Source organism: Chrysemys picta, chromosome 25 (assembly GCF_011386835.1).
Source record: "Chrysemys picta bellii isolate R12L10 chromosome 25, ASM1138683v2, whole genome shotgun sequence".
Lineage (NCBI taxonomy): Eukaryota > Metazoa > Chordata > Testudines > Emydidae > Chrysemys > Chrysemys picta.
The window spans coordinates 7,638,852-7,658,963 of record NC_088815.1 but is presented as its reverse complement, the minus strand read 5'-3'; the positions used below and the strand labels follow the sequence as shown (position 1 = coordinate 7,658,963).

At 43.9% G+C, this 20,112-nt stretch overlaps 1 protein-coding gene across 14 annotated transcripts in view; it reads right to left on the bottom strand.

Moving 5' to 3' along the window:
• RFX2 (regulatory factor X2) overlaps positions 1–12,799 on the bottom strand; it is a 100,794-nt gene extending 87,995 nt beyond the window's left edge. For 5 of the 14 annotated variants that reach the window (XM_005281218.5, XM_042841467.2, XM_042841469.2 and 2 more), the window contains exon 1: positions 12,607–12,797. The gene's annotated coding sequence lies outside the window, so the exon portion shown is untranslated. Of the gene's footprint in view, positions 1–9,759; positions 10,485–11,662; positions 12,187–12,606 lie in introns of those variants that run through there. The other 9 variants (XM_024105775.3, XM_065578201.1, XM_065578199.1 and 6 more) reach the window with 5 other exon arrangements.
• Positions 12,800–20,112: the final 7,313 nt, after the last annotated feature.

The following is a 20,112-nucleotide window of genomic DNA, read 5'->3' as shown; positions in this document are numbered from 1 at the left end:
AACAAAATGATAATGCTATTTATTTGAGTTAATAATTAGCACTAAAGAATGAATCTGTAGAAAGTTATTCCTGCTTGTTACATCCCTCTAATATATGATGCTTAGGCATTGGACTTGCTTTCAAAATTCCAGAATCCAGGCAAACCTAATGCACTATCTATATACAATTGTTAAATAACTAATAATAATATCCAGCACTGACTGCACTGAAATCTCACCCCCTTCACTAGAGAAGGTGTTAATGGACAACTTGTCTTTCATCATTTTAAGGAATGTATACCAAGGACAGTTGTTTAACAACTCACTTTATTAAAATTGTACTATGAATAAGTAAACCAAGTCAATACTGAACCAAAAAAAAAAATGCCCTTGCATTTAATGGGTCAAGGAGATTCCATAGGAATTTTGAAGACTACTGGTTTGTCCAGTAGAAATGGTTTCTCTTAAAGTTACAGGCATCATACAAATATGAACAGCATCTAGAAGCGACTAAAAAGAATGGAAATGCAAATATCTGAAGTTTTTTTTAAAGCTATAACAATTCTATTATAATAATGAACTTTTAACACACCTAAAAGCCCAGTAACTTATATAAACATCTAATAGCTGTAGTGTACGAGCAAATAATTCTGTGATTCAAGCAAAAAGTGAGTTTGTTATAATAATCGACAAAAAAATCAAGTTATCTCCCTGCTCTGGATCTCCCAGAGTGTTCTGTCTTTTAGGGCCCCATCCGTAAACACTGCTGAGTCTATTGTTGGAAGGAATCTTATAAAAGACAATAAAATTGCAACAGTAAACTCTATGCCTGGTAGCAAATGTTTGAATACCATGGGCTGTAAGTTCTGCAAAGTCTTTACTTTTACAGTGCCCAGCATATTCTCAGTGCTTAATAAATAATGATTGTGCATCATCAATTTCAGGAGGCAACAAATGGCACAGATGGTGCCTGGACCATGAAGAGGGATTAACTTTACTTGTATTTGTTTGGGAAAGGAAGTAAACCTAGGAAAACCTCCACTTTAAATACATAAGAACACAAGAGCTGCCACAGTTGGTCAGACCATGCTCCATCTTGCCCTTTATCCTGTCTCTGGCAGTGGCCCATACCAGAGCTTCAGGGTCAGTGTACAGAACAGGGCAATTATGGAGTGATCCATCCCTGTTGTCCAGTCACGACTTCTGAGTCAGAGGCTTAAAGTTGCCTGAGCATGGGGTTGCAACCCTGATCATCTTGGTTACACATTGATGGACATAACCTCCATGAACATAACCAGGTATTTTCTGAACCCAGTTATACTTTTGGCAATCACAACATCCCCTGGCAATGAGTTCCACAGGCTAGATGTGCGTTATATGAAAAAGTACTTCCTCTTGTTTGTATTAAACCTGCTGCCTATTAATTTCACTGGGTGATCCCTCTCTATTCATATTTTCCCCCACACCATTCCCGATTTTATAGACCTCTATCAGACCCCCACTTAGTCATGTCTTTTCTAAGCTGAATAGCCCTAACCTTTTTAGTCTTTCTTCATCTGGAAGCCATTCCATGCCCCTGATCATCTTTGGTAGCCTTCTCTGCACCTTTTCCATTTCCACTAGGTCCTTTTTGAAATGGGGCAACCAGAACTGGACACAGTATTTAAAGTGTGGATGCATCCTGGACTTATATAATGGATGGCATTATGATATTTTCTGTCTTATTTTCTATTCCTTTCCTAACAGTTCCTAACATACTGTTAGCCTTTTTTGACCGTTGCTGTACATTGAGCAGAAGTTTTCAGTGAACTATCCATGGTGACTCCAAGATCTCTTTCTTGGGTGCTAACAGCTATTTTAGAACCTATCATTGTATATATATAGTTGGGATTATTATTTCCAATATGCATTACTTTGCACTTATCAATATTGAATTTCATCTGCCATTTTGTTGTCCAGTCACCCAGTTTTGTGGGAGCCCTCTGTAACTCCTCGCAGTCGGCTTTTGACTTAACTGTTTTGAATAATTTCAGGTCATCGGCAAATTTTGTCACCTCACTCTTCATCCCCTTTTCCAGATCATTAATGAATATGTTGAACAGCACAGGTCCCGGTACAGATCCTTGGCTGATCCCGCCGCTGTTCATCTCTCTCCATTGTGAAATCTGACCATTTATTCCTATCCTTTGTGGAAACTATGTAGTCAGCAGGCAGGCTGCTACTTCTGTAAAGGTTTCAAGACCTGGGTGAAAGCAAGGAAGTTTCATCTTCCTCATTGGTGTAAACCTTGAGAACAATGCAATGTGTCTATCACATTAAAAAGAATAAATATTTGTCAGGCAGAAGGCAACTCTGTAGAATTAACTTGGTGACCAAAAGCCATTATTGCCTCTTATTATCTGCACTTGTTAAAGAAATACCTCCCCCCGTGGTTGTTCATCCTGAATGTCATGCAGGGCAGCCCAGAGGATTCAGGGGGCCTGGGCAAAGCAATTTCGGGGGCCTCTTCCATAAAAAAAAAGTTGCAATACTATAGAATACTATATTCTTGGGGGGGCCCTGCGGGGCCCAGGGCAAATTGCCCCACTTGCCCCCCTCTGGACGGCCCTGATGTCATGCATATTTGATAAGATCCACATTTCGTGTGCTGGGTGGATTTTGATTTGAAACAAAATAGGAAATATGTTTAAATTCAGAGATTGAAGAAGAGATGAGTAGAGTGTGTGTGTGTACGTACACACACACACACACACACACACACAGAGTCTTTAGGCCACAGAGAGGATTTCAAGTTCTGTTAATTTATTGTCAGTACATCCCAAAACAACTCAGGAGGAAGGAGTTGAAAAAAGAAGGGCATTCTCACACAGAACCTTCAGAACTGCAATGCCCAAGCACAAAGTAGCTGAGATAAGGAGTGCTGTCTTATCTCAGAATTTCCTTGCTTTGTGTTTTTCGTGATCTTCACCGTAATCAGAGGCTAGTGTAGAATTCTATTTTCTAGCCAAGCAAAAACAATCTTGATAAATTAAATTTATTAATTTACTGCCTGTCTGAAAGACTCCTGAACCTGGATAGATTCATTGACCGTTACATCTGGCCTAAGAGAAAAATTAAATCTGGATCTGGCTGCCTGCCTTAGTTTCCTTGTGAATGCCACTGTAGAGCGGGGAGAGGGGGAGAGGAGGAGGATGATTTACCCACCTGCCACATTTTGCTAAATCTTTCTTCCAGCTTCCCTCAATGAGTTGTGGCCCAGACTGTCCATAACTAAGACCCTCTGGAGAATAACAAAAGACAAATTCCTGCAGTCAGAGGGACTGATATAATCTCTCCCATTCCTTCTGGTGCTTTCTTCACCTTATCAGCATTATCCAGCATTATCTAGGTTGAGCCTCAGTCAGCTAGCTTTTAATCTCTAATAGATATCAGTTAAGTCTCTCTACCCCAAATGACAGATCGGAGAATATGGAGTTGAGTGTCATCTGCATATTGAAAATACTGCAGCCCACACTTTCTTGCTAACTTTCTTAAATCCCATACACACTCAGAAGAAGAGGCAGAAAAGTTGCCCAATACTACTCAGATCTCCCACAAAGAAGAGAAAGCACTAAAGCAATTCCATTTTCTCTTGCTGGTTCTACAAACTCATCATCCATACTTCATGGTCAATGGTATTAGATGACAGGTTTCAGAGTAGCAGCCGTGTTAGTCTGTATCCGCAAAAAGAACAGTACTTGTGGCACCTTAGAGATATGTTCCATTCTATGCATCTGATGAAGTGGGCTGCAGCCCACGAAAGTTTATGCTCAAATAAATTTGTTAGTCTCTAAGATGCCACAAGTACTCCTGTTCTTTTTAATGGTATTAGAGGCATCTGACAGACCTAAAAGAATCAGCACAAATATCTGATCTTTATTTATCACTAGGAAAAGATTCTGTGTATGTACAGAGCCAAGCACAATGGGGTCCTGGTCCATGACTAGTGCTGTTAGGTGCTAAAGTATACAACAAGGGTCAGCAACCTTTCAGAAGTGGTGTGCCGAGTCTTCATTTATTCACTCTAATTTAAGGTTTCGCGTGCCAGTAATACATTTTAACGTTTTCAGAAGGTCTCTTTCTGTAAGTCTATAATATATAACTAAACTATTGTTGTATGTAAAGTAAATAAGGTTTTTAAAATGTTTAAGAAGCTTCATTTAAAATTAAATTAAAATGCAGAGCCCCCCGGATCGGTGGCCAGGACCCGGGCAGTGTGAGTACCACTGAAAAATCAGCTTGCGTGCCACCTTCGGCACGTGTGCCATAGGTTGCCTACCCCTGGTATACAAATTAATAATAATGATAATAATAATAATGAAAACAGGCTTTGTCTCTGTACCATACTCAGGATGAAGGTCACATTAAATAGGGCCAAGGAAATCCAAGGACTCTAGACTTTCTTCACACTCACCTTTTCAATCTGATAAGGTATATTTGAGACAAGATGATAACTGGAGAGGTTGCTGACCTCAAGCAATTAACTGAACAAAGATCTAAAATTGTTCCATTACCAGATGCTACATCTTTCCCCACCTTGAGGAATAATTGAAAATCAACTCCAGTAAAACCCTGGAACCTCCACGTTGGCTTACCCCAGCCAAATCCCTGTCCCTCTCAACTCTCAGCCCACACATCCTCTATCATCTCCAGAACCTCAGTGAGAGGCACTGCTGAAACCCAAGCAGAAAGCTTTTATGCCAGCCACCCAGGGCTCTACTCATGATCTTAGCCAAAAGGCCGAGAAGTTAGTGGTAGATAGCTCAAGCAGACTGTGAAACCTTACCTGCAAAATAACATGAAAATTCCTCAGTGAGAGATACTCCATCACCAGACGCAAATTAGCTAGATTAACCACCCTGTACAGTTCTGCCCAACAAATGCTCTGCTATGGTGAAGGTGAAGTTACTCTTCTTCAAAGCCAGGGAATAATCTTTTCAAAACCTTTTTGGATACCATTGGTCACAGTGAGAAAGACTTCTGCCACCAATGCCATATCATTGTCTCCTGCTGATGAAACAGGAGGAGACAATCAGAATACCACTGTGACCAGCAAATTTAAATGGCTACTTCCCTGACTTCAACACCCACTCCATCAATAGTTTAGGATAACACAGTTCATTATAAAATGCCTCACCATCCACTGGCTGAGTGGCCTGTGGATAAGGTAATTCTCTCCTTCAGAGACTTCTGAAACCTAGCATAATCCCATTAGTCACTGGGGATGGGCTATCAAAAGAAGACCTTTACCCTTGTCCCAGAACTGAAGAGATGGTGGTCAGCCTCTAAGAATTGCTATACTGGGTCAGACCAGTTACCCATCTAATTTGGTAGCTGCCTCTGACACTGGTGAGTATAAAGTGCTCCAGAGAAGAGTACCAAACTACCACCTCCTCCCCACCCAAAGTTCAACACTATGGAATAATTTGCCATAGGGGAATCCTTGTTTTCCCAACCCCCATCAGTCAACAATTGGCTTATGCCCTGAAGCAGAAAGATATATATATCCCTTTTTTCACCCCATCTAACATAAATGTGGATCTTCTTAACCACATCAATGGCCAATCCTTTTTTGAATCCTACTAAAAGTCTTGACCTCAACAATGTCATCCAGCAGCAAATTCCACAGATTAGTTACCCTGTTACCTCTAATTCCATCCCAAAACCCAAATTCCAGTGTTTGGCCAGCTGAATGTTGAGCCAGAAACTACCTGGGACAGTCCCATGGTTGTCATGGTGGCCATAGGATCTTAAGCTAACTCTGAAGAGCTGTCTGACAATGCCTAGGCAGGTGGTGAGCTGCGGCTACTACTTAGTATGCTTACCATGTTCATTTTACCATTACTTCACCTTGTCCCCTATCCTTTTCTATCTGCTGTATCTTGTCACACTCCTAGACTGTCAGGTCTCTGAGGCAGGAACTTTCTTAAGCCTGGTCTACTCTTAAAACTTAGGTCAACATAGGTACAGTGCTCAGTGGTGTAAAAATTGCAGACTTAACCCCCGCTGTAAACGCAGCTACGTTGATGGAAGAATGCTTCTGTAAACCTAGCTACCATTGCTCAGGGAGGTGGTGTTCCTACACTGATGGAAAAACTCCTTCCATTGCTGTAATCTGTGTCTACGCTACAGGGTTACAACAGCATAGCTACAGCCCCATAGTGCCCATAGCGTAGAAGACATGGCCTTAGTTAGGTCTCTGTACCAGTGCCATGCACAATGGGGCACCTGATCCTTTATTGAGGCCTGTAGGCATTACCATAATCCAAATAATTAAGAATTGTCAGACACACAGATAATGAAGTCACCCAGGACACTTTCTTTTAGCAACTCTAGTACCTCTGCAGAAATAAAGTTCCATCAGCAATTTGTACATTAATGCAGGACCCATCTTAATTCCATCCTGCAACTTACATACGAGCTGGGCACACTTTAAAATCTAGTCCTGGAATGGGAAGCCATCTGTGTTTAGAGCCAGATGCAGCCAAAGCTACATGATTCACACTAAATGGGTATCAAAATAAACCACACAAATACAGACAAAGAATCAGACAATGAAAATTAACATTTCCATTAAGGCAGAAGCAACAGAGAGCATATTCATATATATTCAGTAGGTATATACATGTTTTACTACACTGAAGATTGTTTCCAGTAAGCAGACTTAAAATTTCATAAGGTCAATATTGCATCCTGCCCATGTCTTTTCCTGTAACTAATCCTCACTTTAGGGTTCAAGGGCCTATATTTACTAGCCATTCTGGATACAGGTGGGTGGCTAAGAGGTGTGCAGTTGCTCCAGCCTAAATTCACTAATATAGGATCATCTCCTCTAAAAAGCCCATTTCAGCATAATAAGCCATTTTCAAAAGATACTAAAATAAACACATTCCTTTCAAAGGAACCAGCCATCCCTTAAAAAAATCAGAGCTTCCCAGTTTTTTTTTTTTTTTAATAATATCAGAAGAAAACCTAATAAGCCCATCAGAAGATTTAGTTGTAACATGCAAATAACTGTGATGGTAATAAAAACCAGTCTCATCAGTTGTACTCTTTGAAGCTGAATGGATAACATACCAACTCTGACACAAAGATCATGACTACATTCAATTTTGGCCTAGGACACATCTATATGTATTTCCCCACACATAGGGCAAGATTTTGGAAGTTAACTCCCAGATATTTGTTAATAAGAGTGAGCCCAATTCACTCATAGGATAAGTCCAAGGACATCACTGAGTTACACCAGGGATGAATCTGGTCGAGTCGGTCCATCTTCATCATGAGTGATAGTACATGGTGATGGTGAGGACACATGTGCTATCACATCTATACAGTCTATCCCCAGTCCCAAAAGCTATTCCTCGTTTAAATAATCCTTCTAACAAATGTCCCGAAGAGAACAAGATGAATGTGCGAACATCAGTTTTCTCTGTCTGTTGTTACTTTGTAAATACCCACATAGGGTATGTAGCCACATATGATTGCATTATGTATCCATAGATGATTCATTACACTTGCACATGTCTTCCACACACTCATCTTCACCATAGTGTTTTGTGATACTGGTCCCTTTGAAAGTGTAACTGCAATGCCCACTTATTAAGAAGGCAAAATTTCTAGCAGAGATTAAACACAAGTATAATAGAAGTCAACTAGGCTGGGAAGTCTTCCTGTATATATGTTAGACAACTTTATGCTCAGGAGAATAAACTTTCTTTCTTCTAAACAATAACAAAATAATCTAGACCCATTATGATATGTAAATTACTTTACAAATGCCCTTATTTGGCCTTGGTACAGATCTTCAAACCCTACCTAGCACCAAATCAACAGAACACAAATCAAAAAATTTTGAAGGTCATGGTTGACAGAAGTCCTACCACTTTTACATTGAACAGAAATCTCCTGAAGTGTTTCCCTCTATTCTCATCACCATACCTCAAAAGTGTCCCACGCTCTTCAATTTCATACAGAATAGAAAGCACATTCTTTAAACAAGGGGAAGTAACAGAATTCCTTCACTGATCGAAGAGATGAAATCATATGTCTAAACACAACTCAACACGCTTAAAAAAAACCAAACAGCTGAGTGGTGTCTGCAGAATTTTGGTATTTTCTATTTGTTCTTTAATAGCTAGTTAAGACAAAAGTACAGCAGTTTTTCATAGAACAACTTCATTCAAAGCTGAGGATTCCCTGTAGCTGGAAATATGATTCGCACAGTGCAGTGCACTGGAATAATTCATGTCTTGCATTGTTTGTTATGAACACAAATTCCCTGTAAGTGGGTTCCCTGCACATTAGGATTCCTAGTTACCTAATGTATTAAGGTGTACATGGTTCAGCCTGAAAAGATATATTATGTTGCCCATTAACAGATTCACATCATAATTAGTTCACATGCTACACCGACACTGGGACAGTTTAACTGAAGAAAGCCAGTACGTTCTCAGACAATAAGGTGGATTTGTGAGTGTTTGAACACAGAAATAAAGAACTGAATAAAGGAATAAGATAAAATACCTAGTCTCAAAGCACAGACAGAACAAAAGAAAAATCCATATGTTTCACATATCAGAAATATAATCTCAAGTCACAGGATTGCAGTTACCAATGCTCAAGTAAGTTAGACTGTCTACTCAGCACCCCACTTCAAGTCCTGGCATGCTGGTCAGGACAGCACTTTGCTCCAGCTGGCATGCTTCCAGACTTTAACTGTGCTGGCATTTGTTTCTAGAAAAGCAGAGGGGGGAAACTGGTTTAAATATATCTCAGCAGTCTTCACCAGAAACTTTTGCTGAAGAGTGTAGCATTAAGATATGCTATTAAATCAGCAAGGCCCTCGTCATTACATGTTTCTGAGCTCCATAAGATACATTTGGATTCAGAGAACATTTTCAGTACTAATTCTGGACAATTGGGCAAAATATAAATTCAGTCATCTATGTTTTCAGACTGTATTTAAAAAAAGAAACCAGATCTCTATTAAAGTTAAGATTTGTCAGTCTTCTGGAGTTTTACAAACATCAAGCTATTTAAAAACTACCAAAGTAATTTGTTCTTCTATGCAATTATTAATTTTGAACCAGCAAGAAAAGAAACAGTTGTTAACCATTGAGATTAGACACTCTCATATCAGTCCTGAACAAGTTTGGCTTAGAAATCATATGAGTGGAGGATAAAAAGAAACAGCCTCGGTTAAATATAAGTAACTGTGATTTATTTCCCTTTAGCACTGATGTTATAAATTTGCAATGTAAGGGTCTGATCCTGAGAGATACCAAATACCCCAACATCCTTTGATTTCAGTGGAAGTTGTGGGTGCTCAGAATTTCCCTGTGTCTGGTCCTATATTATTGTGATAAAGCAGAGATTTAAGAGATATATGGAACTGGCACAAAACTTCACAGAAAACAAGTTTCCAAGTCATACCCAAGATTATATAGAAAATGAATTTCTAATTTGTGCATAGCCAAGCCAGAAGGGCTTGTGCAGACTTTCAGAGAACAGAAACAATACCATGCAACCTTCTATGCCCCTCCCTCAGTCCTCTGTAGTACTGCAAGATCCCACAAACATTCATCCTCTCATTATCCTTTCAGCACTAGTATCATTCCCATTTTACAGACTGGGAACCAAGGCACAGAGAAATACGTCAGTGTTGCCAACTCTCACTATATTTGTTGTTTTTCTTAAAGCCCCAGCTCCTGCAGTCAAATAATTACATGAGACTCTTACCTTTCCTTTAAAAAGAGTCCATTTCTAGCCCTCATGGTTTCAGAGAGGAGCTTGAAAACATGAAGTCTAGAGGCTCTAAAAACAGAAGGCACGTTTTAAGCAATAAATGTTGGTTTCTTTTTAAATTAATCTCATGACTTTTTAACAATGCTGGCAATATCAAGATTTTCAAAAAGACCCCAGCACCAAGTTTTCAAAATGTAGCCATAAGTATCACAGGAGGACCTACTGAGTGCAAGGTACTTTTAAAAGTCTGCTTCCAATTGTGGATACTGAAAACCTGGCCCTAAGGGACTAGAGCAAGGTCTTTGGAGTCCAAGGCCAAAGCTGTAAACACAAGCTTATCTTTCCTTCTGACCACTAATCAAGTTATTTTGAGTAGCGATTATTGTATATTCACAGGAAACTATTCTTAGTCCAATCAGAGTTCATACATTTTCAAACAAACTGAACAAAAACACGTTAAATAATCTTGAACAATGTAATTGAAGAAGTCAATAATCTGTTTGTGGATATTCCAAGTGCAGAAAAATAATTTATATCATTTGTTGCGAGGTATTCACTCAACTCTACCTCAAGTACTATAAACAAACAAGATTTTACATCTTTCAACAAAAAAGATTAAAAGGTAGGATGATTAGTATCTAAGTTAAAGAATGGAATGATGTAGTCAGTCTACAGGAACTCAGTCTTAAATAGACACATTTGAGGTGGATCTTCTCTTACACTGATATTTGGTGGATCACAACATGTGTTATTCAAAATAAACAGGAGCGATCACGTGAAGAATAGCCTGCACCTGCTTCACAAAGTTCCTATTTAGATTTTCACATATTACTCAAACTGCAGGGAAAACAGAGAGTGAGACTTGCTAGTTCCAGAGAATTGAATCAAATAAATGACAGGTGGAAACCAAACTAGTTTTGCTGGATGTGAAGTTAATATAAAAGCCCAGGAGAAAAAGGGGAGGAGGAAATAGGGAGCAAAGCTTATGCAAGTTCTTTAAAAAGAAGCTACTTGAGTCAGCTACCATTTTTCCTTCTTTTTAATTTACATTCATGCCATGCATCCAGAAACTTACAATGTGAAAAGGAGAAGAAGGAACGGGTTACTTTGGCCAGTGCTATATACCAACTAATTGTTCTTTAAGGGAATACTTTTGTTCAAAACAAAACATCAAAATGTGAAATTCAGGGCACAAAAATAGGAAGAAATAATTTATCATCATTAGAGATACTGAACTCCCTAACATTTGTATCAGTTCTCCCACCTCCAAGATAACCAGAGGGTAAAGAAACACAACTCACTGCCACACTTGAGTCCCAAGGCTGATTTTTATTTGTTGGGGTTTTTTTTTAAAAAAAAAGAGAAGGTAACTAAGATTAAAAGAAACCTATTAAATCATTTTGCATGATGGTGGTTACTGGAAAAGTTACAGAATAAGAGTGATAGAAAAGAAAGGGAAATAAAGAGATTAAAATTAAATGGAAAGAAAGAAAGAAAATAAATGAGAGAAAATGTAAAACCCAAACCCTTGGGAAAAATGTTTCAGAGGAACATGGCTCCATTTCATCCAGTATCTTTGTCTTTCACAGTGGCTAGAACTGGATGCTTCAGAGGAAAGCACAAGAAACTCTGTAGTGGACAATTAAGGAATAATCTACCCACAGGGGAAGTTTCTTCTTAACCTTGATCAGTGGAGGTTTATTTATGCCCAGAAGCACAAGGGTATAGATACTTTATACAATCTTATCCTATCTAATGAAAACAGCAGATGCTCTCAATATCTACATGCATGTCAAATCCTCTGTAAAATATTGCTAAACTCTTGTGGTAGTGAGTTCCACGGGTTACATACGCATTGGGTAAAAAAAAAGGATTTAATCAATGTTAGAGTTGTTACCTTTCCATTTCACTGAATGTCCCCTTGATCTTGTATTATGAGAAAGGGTAAGAGCAATTAATTCACCTTCGCTATGCAATTGGTTAAAGGCAACATTTCACTAAAAGGAAAAGGCAGGAGAAAGTGTTGGGAGGAGAGTGGTGTTGTGGCAGGCTCCCTCCAATACAGAGAAGAGGCCAGTGTGTTGTGTACATCATCTGATAATAAGCCTCCCCCATCAAAAATACCTCAGGCAGGGGCTGGGCAGAAAAACCTCTGAGCAACAGCTCCCAACACCCACAGGAAAAAGTTTGCAAAGAGGCAGCAGGAAAACAAGTTACATTAATAATAAGTAGCATGCAGCCAAAAGCCAGGGGAGAAGCCATGGCACAAACTAGATTAGAGGAGGTGGGACTGGAGTTAAAGTCAGATAAACACCAGGTCCCTCCTTCACACTGCCACACAAACAAGATTCACTCCAGCCCCACTCCTCCAGATCAGTCAGTCCAGCGCCCACCCACATAAGCCAGAATCTCTCCAACCTCCTTGTCCCACCACAGGCTCTTCAGCCTCCCTCTCCTACTAACCAGTCACGCCAGCCCCATCCCACGAACTAGAGTCACACTAGTCCACACCAATCCAGCAACTCCTGCCCCCTCCATCCCCCCAACTGGAGTCACTCCTGCCTCCTGCCACGAATTAGATTCACACTAGTCTACCTCAGTCCAGTCACTCCAGCCCCCTCCATGCCTCCAAACCAAAGTCACTCCAGCCCCGCAGCACAAACCAGAGCCACCACTGCCCCCTCCTCCCTCACCCAAATCGGAGTCACTCCTGCCCCCCCAAACCAGTTTCACTCCAGCCCGCACACCGGGTCACTCCAGCCCCTGGGCCAGTCTTGTCGCACCCCAAAGGGGATGGGGGCGCCTCCCCTCAGGGACCCCATCCCATCCCTGCCCTCTCACCTGCCCTCCCCGCCGGGCTCCCCGGGCTGCGCTGGGCTCCGGCTGCCGGGGCTGCGTGTTGCTACCGTTGGCAAGTAACAGTCTCCACGACTACGGTCACTATGGCGCCTCGCGCGGGGTCTCGAGGCAACTGTTGCTACCCTCTCGTCTTACGTCACATGCAGGCCTCGCCCTCTTCCCGAGGAAAGGAGGCGGCCTGGGTTCCGCGGCCCCTGGTTGGCCCTAGGGCTGTCGCTCACATAGAGGGCGGGGCGGGCTCCGGCCAATCATGTGGGGGTAAGGGTGGGGCCGGGAGTTGGCGCGCGCTTTGGCGCTTCAATTGGAGGGAGGAGAGAACGTTCAGAGGCGGGAGGGGGGGGCCAAAAGGGGGCGGGGTCACCTCAGCCGTCATTCTGGGGCATGACCCTCCCCCCGCCTCCTCTCAGCCCGGCGCGGGGGCGGCGGCGCGCAGTGAGCGCGGAGCCCCGGGAACTGGGGAGTCACCTCAGCCCGTCGGCTACTGCCCCCCTCCCCCGCCCCGCGGGCAACAGCCTCAGCTGGGGCGGGTGAGGGCGTCATGGGGGCAGGAGCTGGCCGGATTGAGGGGGTAATGGGTGGGGCTGCTGTGGGAGAAAGGGCAACGGGCTAATAGGGGTCGGAGCAGGTGGGGATGAGAAGGGAATGGGGCAGGGGCTGGTGGTGGTGAGGGGATAAGGGGGGCAGGGTGAGAGGGTAATGGGGCAGGGACTGGTGGGGGTGAGAGGGTAAGGGGGCAGGGACTAGGGGTGAGGGGATAAGGGGGGCAGGGTGAGAGGGTAATGGGGCAGGAACTAGTGGGGGTGGGGGGGTAAGGGGGCAGGGCTGGTGGTAATGGGGGTTGGAGCAGGTGGAGCTGGCGGTAATGGGGGTTGGAGCTGGTGGGAATAGGATGAGGGAGTAAAGGGGGTTGGAGCTGGTGGGGGCAGGATGAGGGGGTAATGGGGTTTGGAGCTGGTGGGGGCAGGATGAGGGGGTAATGGGGCAGGGACTAGTGGGGATGAGAGGGTAAGGGGGGCAGGGTGAGAGGGTAAGGGGCAGGGACTCGGGGTGAGGGTAAGGGGGCAGGGACTGGTGGGGGTGAGAGGGTAAGGGGGCAGGGTGGGGGAGTAATGGGGGTTGGAGTTGGTGGGGCTGGGGTAATGGGGGTTGGAGCTGGTGGGAGCAGGATGGGGGGGTAATGGGGTTTGGAGCTGGTGGGGGATAATTAATGGTGAGGACTAATCGAGGCCATAGGGAGGCAGGTCTGGGGCTGTGGGAGCAGAATGGGGTACAGGCTAATTGGGAGAGAGGATGCTCTGGGGGCTGAAAGGGAAACACAAAATGGGGCAGGCACTGAAGTGGATGGTAGTAGGCTGGGGAATAGAGACAGAACCCCCGTTTGCTCTAGGACACAGGTTTATGCCCCTATTCTTGTGAAGGGAACTGCAAGCTGTTTAATGATGATAAGTGGTGAGGACTTCAATTTCCCTTCTCATCCAAAAGACAGCCCATTCCACACCCCTCCATCACCATGCTGTGGCATTACCCTGTTTCCCTGAAAATAAGACATCCTCCGAAAATAAGGCCTACTTACAGTTTTGCCTCTCGTTGTAATATAAGGCATCCCCCCCGATAATAAGACCTCCCCGATAATAAGGCATCCACCGATAATAAGGCATTTTTCATTTCTGAAAAATAAGACATCCCCTGAAAATAAGACCTAGCGCATCTTTGGGAGCAAAAATTAATATAAGACACTGTCTTATTTTCGGGGAAACAGGGTAGCTTCAGTGCTGAGCATCACCTTCTAAATAACCAGCACCACCTGGGTGTTCCTTTACCCACGCACTGACTAGAACTGACCCCTACTTACCTTGTCAGACATGCAAAGTTCTCAGCCTACAGCCATGAGTCCTAATTTCCCCTTATTGACTATGATTTTTCACCTTTCTCCCTAAATTCATCTGTTTTGTTACAAATTGTAACATAAAGGCTTCAGCCAAGATCTTGTGCTAGGTGCAGTATGTGAGCATAGTGAAAGATGGTCTCTGTATTGAAGAGTTTACTGTCTAAATAGATAAAACAGGTAACAGGTTGGGGGAAAGTAGAGACGCAGAGAGTGGAAGGGACTTGCTTGCCCAAAGTCACCCAGCAGGTCAGTGACTATTGATGGATAAGCTTGTTGGATAGAGAGATTTGACTAGATATTTGAATCTTCACCTTTCAGTTTGTTTGCATTTTTTACAAGTGAAATTCTTGCCAGTTAAATATTAAAGAGCTGCTGTTGCATTATTGGAAACTGCCAAATCTCTCTGGAAACGGTCTGCTTATAGATTAGCTGCATTTCTGTTCCCTCACCCCCTTACCACACATGGGCATTTGCATGTAAACAGGCTCTTTGTTTCTTAAGAATTTATTTGCTCTTGCTGCTTATTTCTCCCTACCTGAACTAATAATTCTCCATGACATCAAAATTGTTTCCATAGCAATCAATTGTGAAGTCACAAACAACAAGCAGAGGATTAGTTTGAGTTGAGGCCAAGCAGCCAAAGTAGAAAGAAAGCAGAGATCTGTATTAATGCAAATGTCCTTAGAAATAACATTTGAGCAAATACTGTTGTGTAGTGTTGCTGTAGGCTGTTAAACAGCTGCCATTCTCACCCCAGACAAGGCTGCATTTCAGCACTGGGTGTGGCACATCCAGCGCATGGTGTTTAGGGTTCTTTCTGGATGAAATGTGTAAACTATCATTTGATACAAATGATCTGTCGGCAGAATTGTTTCTAAGTGGAATATGCATTATGGGTTTTCATGAGCCCGCCAGGAAATATTCTACAGAATGTCTGACTATATAATTTGAATGGCTTTAATGGAAAGTCCATTTCCCTGTTAAGCTGTGTGTGTGAATTGAGCTAGAGTGTGTATTAAGGAGACATCTGCTGGCTGAGATTGCACAATGACTTCTAAGGCACATTTCAAAAGGGCTTGTCTAGAGTTAGGAAAATTTGTAGCAGTATAACGATCCTGATGAAAACACCTAATGTAGACATACTGCACCATTGCAAAATGAGGCTTGCTCACTGGGACTATTTATATGTTTGTGCAGTGCCTAGCACTGTGGGGCTGAAAAACAGACCCACAAACACCAAACTGTACAGGCAGGACCTAAATCTCTAACCTTTGGACAAAGAGATTCTCAAAAGCTGAAGTCACCTGGGTTCTTATTCTTGTTTATTTTTAATGCACAAATTCCTCTGCACTGAGTGTAAGTGTAGAAGTTACCCAACAAGAGGCTAACCTGTGCTCTCCTTGAAGAGGTTGGAAACTCAGAGGTCGTCATCACATGGAATTCCCCTGAAACCCCATCCTCAAATGGGGACACAGAAGAGCCCACTTCTTGCTTCTCTGGACCCTTCTCTCTCTAGGCAGGCTGCCTTCACCTGTGCAAATCTCTCTTCAAAGGTGAGTGCAGCCTGAGATACCACTGCTTCAAACAATAACAGCCTAAGTGTGGATTTCCCCTTCCAAGGGAGGGCAGAATGGCAAAGACTGCCCCTGCTCCACCCCCCAAACTGGACAGGTGCCCCATCCCCATGGAGTGCCCATGATGGGACTGCCACAAAGGAAAGGAGAGTCTGCTGCTGACACTGCACTCCTCCTACCTCCTGAGGATCTTCTCTATCCCCCCATGGAGACTGGGCAGGTTTTCGTTGTGTGAAATGGGAAGAGGGTTGTTTGAAGCCTTAACCTAACGCCTTAGGGCCCAGTCCTCCAATCAGTGCACCTCCAGAAATTCCACTGACACCATTGGGAGTTTTGAGTGCATGGAGACTAGAAGATTTGGGCCCATAATAACAGGCTATACTCCCTCTTCCTGCGGGGAAAGATATTGTTGCAATAAGGCAGGACACAAGTCCTGTTCCTTCTTGGAACATGCCCACCCTGGCAGCATCCTCTAAGCAGGACAGAAATTAGCATTCTGTTTACTATAAAAACAAATCAGCAGGCATAGACCTCTCCAGGTAGCAAGAGTAACTCCTATTGCTATTAATATTGACCACCTGCAGCATTCCCAACTCATGCTGGCTTTGGAGAGAAAAGGACTGGAACTGAGACCCACCCCCAACTGATAATGTAACATGGACCTCTGGACCATTTTGCAGATTTCTTTAGATTCTGCAGTCTCACAGGTTAGTGGCAAAGAATAGCCCGTAACCCATTTATAGACCATCACTGCACAGCAGAGGAAGGGACCCTAACAATGTTCTGGGAACATTCTCTGAGTTTCTACAACGAATGGCCAAATTTCCTTATTTTCTGTTATTTCACCTGAGCTGCAGTTTCATATCTGTTCCCTGAGAAATGAGGTCTTTGATGGAAACACTGACATTGCTTTTTGTCATTCTCCTTTATATTTCATGATGCGTGGCAGGTTTAAACCCTTGGGAAGGTTAAAATGGTTCCACTGTTTAGACCAGGGGTGGGCAAACTACGGCCTGGGGGCCAGATCCAGCCCTTCAGACATTTTAATCCGGCCCTCGAGCTCTCGCTGGGGAACGGGGTCCGGGACTTGCCCCGCTCCACATGTGCTGTAGCTCCGGACAGCTCCCGGAAGCAGAGGCATGTCCCCACTCCGGCTCCTATGTGTAGGGGCAGTCAGGGGGGCTCCGCATATTGTCTCTGCCCCAAGTGCCGTCCCCACAGCTCCCATTGGCTGGGAATTGCGGCCAATGGGATCTGCAGGGGCAGCGCCTGTGCACAGGGCAGCATGCAGAACCGCCCGGCCATGCCTTCGCATAGGAGCCAGCGGGGGGACATGTCGCTGCTTCCGCGAGCTGCTTGAGGTAAGTGCCACCTGGGGACTGCACCCCTGACCCCCTCCTGTGCCTCAACCCCCAGCCCTGATCCCCTTCCCACCCTCTGAACCCCTTGGTCCCAGTCCAGAGCACCCTCCTGCACCCCCAACCCCTCATCCTCAGCCCCACCCCAGAGCCTGCACCCTCAGATGGAGCCCGCACCCTCCCCATTCACACACCCCCAACCCTAGTTGTGTGCGCATTCAAGGCCCACCATACAATTTCCATACTCAGATGTGGCCCTCAGGCCAAAAAGTTTGCCCACCCCGGTTTAGACTGAAAAGTTTCTCTCTACAATGAAGGGGTCTTTATAGTCTTATTATTATGGAGGCACTAGTCATGGTTTCATGGTTAAGGCTAAATTGAGTTTTGCTCTTAAAGCAGAGATTATAAATGTAGGTTGGTTTAAAAATAAGTCGGAACATGTACTGCCTCACCATGGGGACAAATCAAACATAACTGCTCCAGAACTGCCCAAATGCATAATTGTCCCATATTTAGCATCCTGGGGACAATATTATCTTAATTTGTTATCTTAAATCAGATCTGTAAAGTCACTGTTACATAGTTTTCAATGATGGCAGATAGCCCATTCTTCGTTCCATGTTATAAAACGTACACACAATGATGTGCAGCAAGGCTGGTGGCTTACCCTAGACATCAGGATTGACATCCTTAAATGCCAGGGAATTGCAAGCTGTAATTCCAGCAGGGATGACTCAGAGCTTCATCCTTCGGAGTTAGGAAAATGGAGTTTTAGCTTTAAAAAAGTGGGGGAGGAAGTGGAGGCTGATTCTCTGTTGCAGTGCACCTTATGAAGACATTTCTAACAGGCAAAGCAAATGTAAAGTGGGTGTAGTATTTTACATTTGCATTGCAACGGTTTAAATGACTGCACAAGGTAGCGAATGACGGAGAGTCAGGACCTGGGGTCTTTAATCTCCATGTAGTATAGACAGAGGCCCTTAATTTTTGAAGTCTTATCTGAAAGACATCCCCACCACCACGTGCGTGCACACACGCAGCGAACAAGGTCAGTGAACCTTCTCAGGTGCTCCATTGCTGTGTTTGGAAGCTGTGATATATTGCAGGAAATTGCCATATCTCTCTGGGAGATTTTGTTTGTATTAAGTTTATGTATCATTGTGGGCCAGGGATTGTATGTAATACCATAGGGGGAGGTGGACCACAGCCTTCCAGGAACTAAAAACATTGAGGGGTGATTAGGCAAATTTTCTCAGGCTGTAACACCTCCAGAGAAGTACCACTGCTGGGGAAGCTCATATATGCTGGTTCAAACTGGATTCTCCAGAGACCAACAGACAAAGAAATGGCTTTTGGATAAAATAGCCTGAATTTAAACTGACTCAGAGGCAGGCCTCCTTTCTGATCCAGCAAACAGATCGGACCTTATGTCCAGGAGGGCCTCAATCCTTTCTGAGAAGGGTTGTAAGGACTGAAGTTGAGGAGGCATCTGGTAAGCTTTCTAGCATGTATGTAGGTCTTTTTATTAGGGATGTTTTAAAAGCTAACCATTTAAACGATTAAAATTATATTGTTTAATCAGTTAACCAATTAAAGGGAGAGGGGCTGGCTGGCCCGGGGCTGGGGGTTAATGGTTAAGGTGGGTTAACCGGTAAGACTAATGCTTACTGGTTAACCGTTTCATATTTTACATCCCTAGTTGTTGTTGTTTTCTCAGTACTACTTTCTCCTTAAGAATAAATGTGCTTCCTTAGAAAAAGCTGTGTGGGAACACAACTGTGGACAATTATGCTGTTTATAGTCTCTGAGGAGAAAGCAAATGGCAGTTGCATGTCGGTTTATGCAGTCTGGCTTTCTGGGGCTCTCACAGCATAGGCAGGGAACTGTGCAGCTTGGAAAAAGCCCTGATCAGGACAGAACAAGACGTGGGTCTCCGCTAGGGTGACCAGACAGCAAGTGTGAAAAATTGGGATGGGGGTAATAGGAGCCTATATAAGAAAAGGACCCAAAAATCAGGACTGTCCCTATAAAATCGGGACATCTGATCACCCTAGTCTCTGCCCAAGAAAGGTGACCGCTGAGGAGCCTAGAAGTGGGTGCCCTTGCGGGGCCATGGGAGGGGAATACAAGTGCTGTTGCCTTGAACTGTGATCAGAGCTTTAAGCCACTTTTGTACTCTCCACATTTTTGGGCTGTGTCAAGCTTGGTGTACACTTAAAAGTTATGCCAGCATAGCTATTTTAGGGGTGTGAAAAAAACCACACACCTGACCTACGTAGGCATGCTGACAAAACTCCCAGTGTAGATGCAGCTATGTTGACAGAAGAGGGTGTCCGTTAACGTTGTTTGGAACTCCTTCTGTTGGCGTATGCTGCATGTGCACGGGGAGGGGTGGAGGGTGGGGGGGAGAAAGGGGGCTATGCCAGTACAGCTATGCTGACATAGGCTTCGTAGTGTAGACATACTTTAGTTCAGGGATCGGCAACCTTTGGCACGCGGCCCACCAGGATAAGCCCCCTGGCAGGCCGGGCCGGTTTGTTTCCCTGCTGCGTCCGCGGTTTCGGCAGATCGCGGCTTCCACTGGCTGCAGTTCGCTGCTCCGGGCCAATGTGGGCTGCGGGAAGCGGCGCGGGAAGCAGCCACACCAACTGCTGCAGAAGTCACGGAG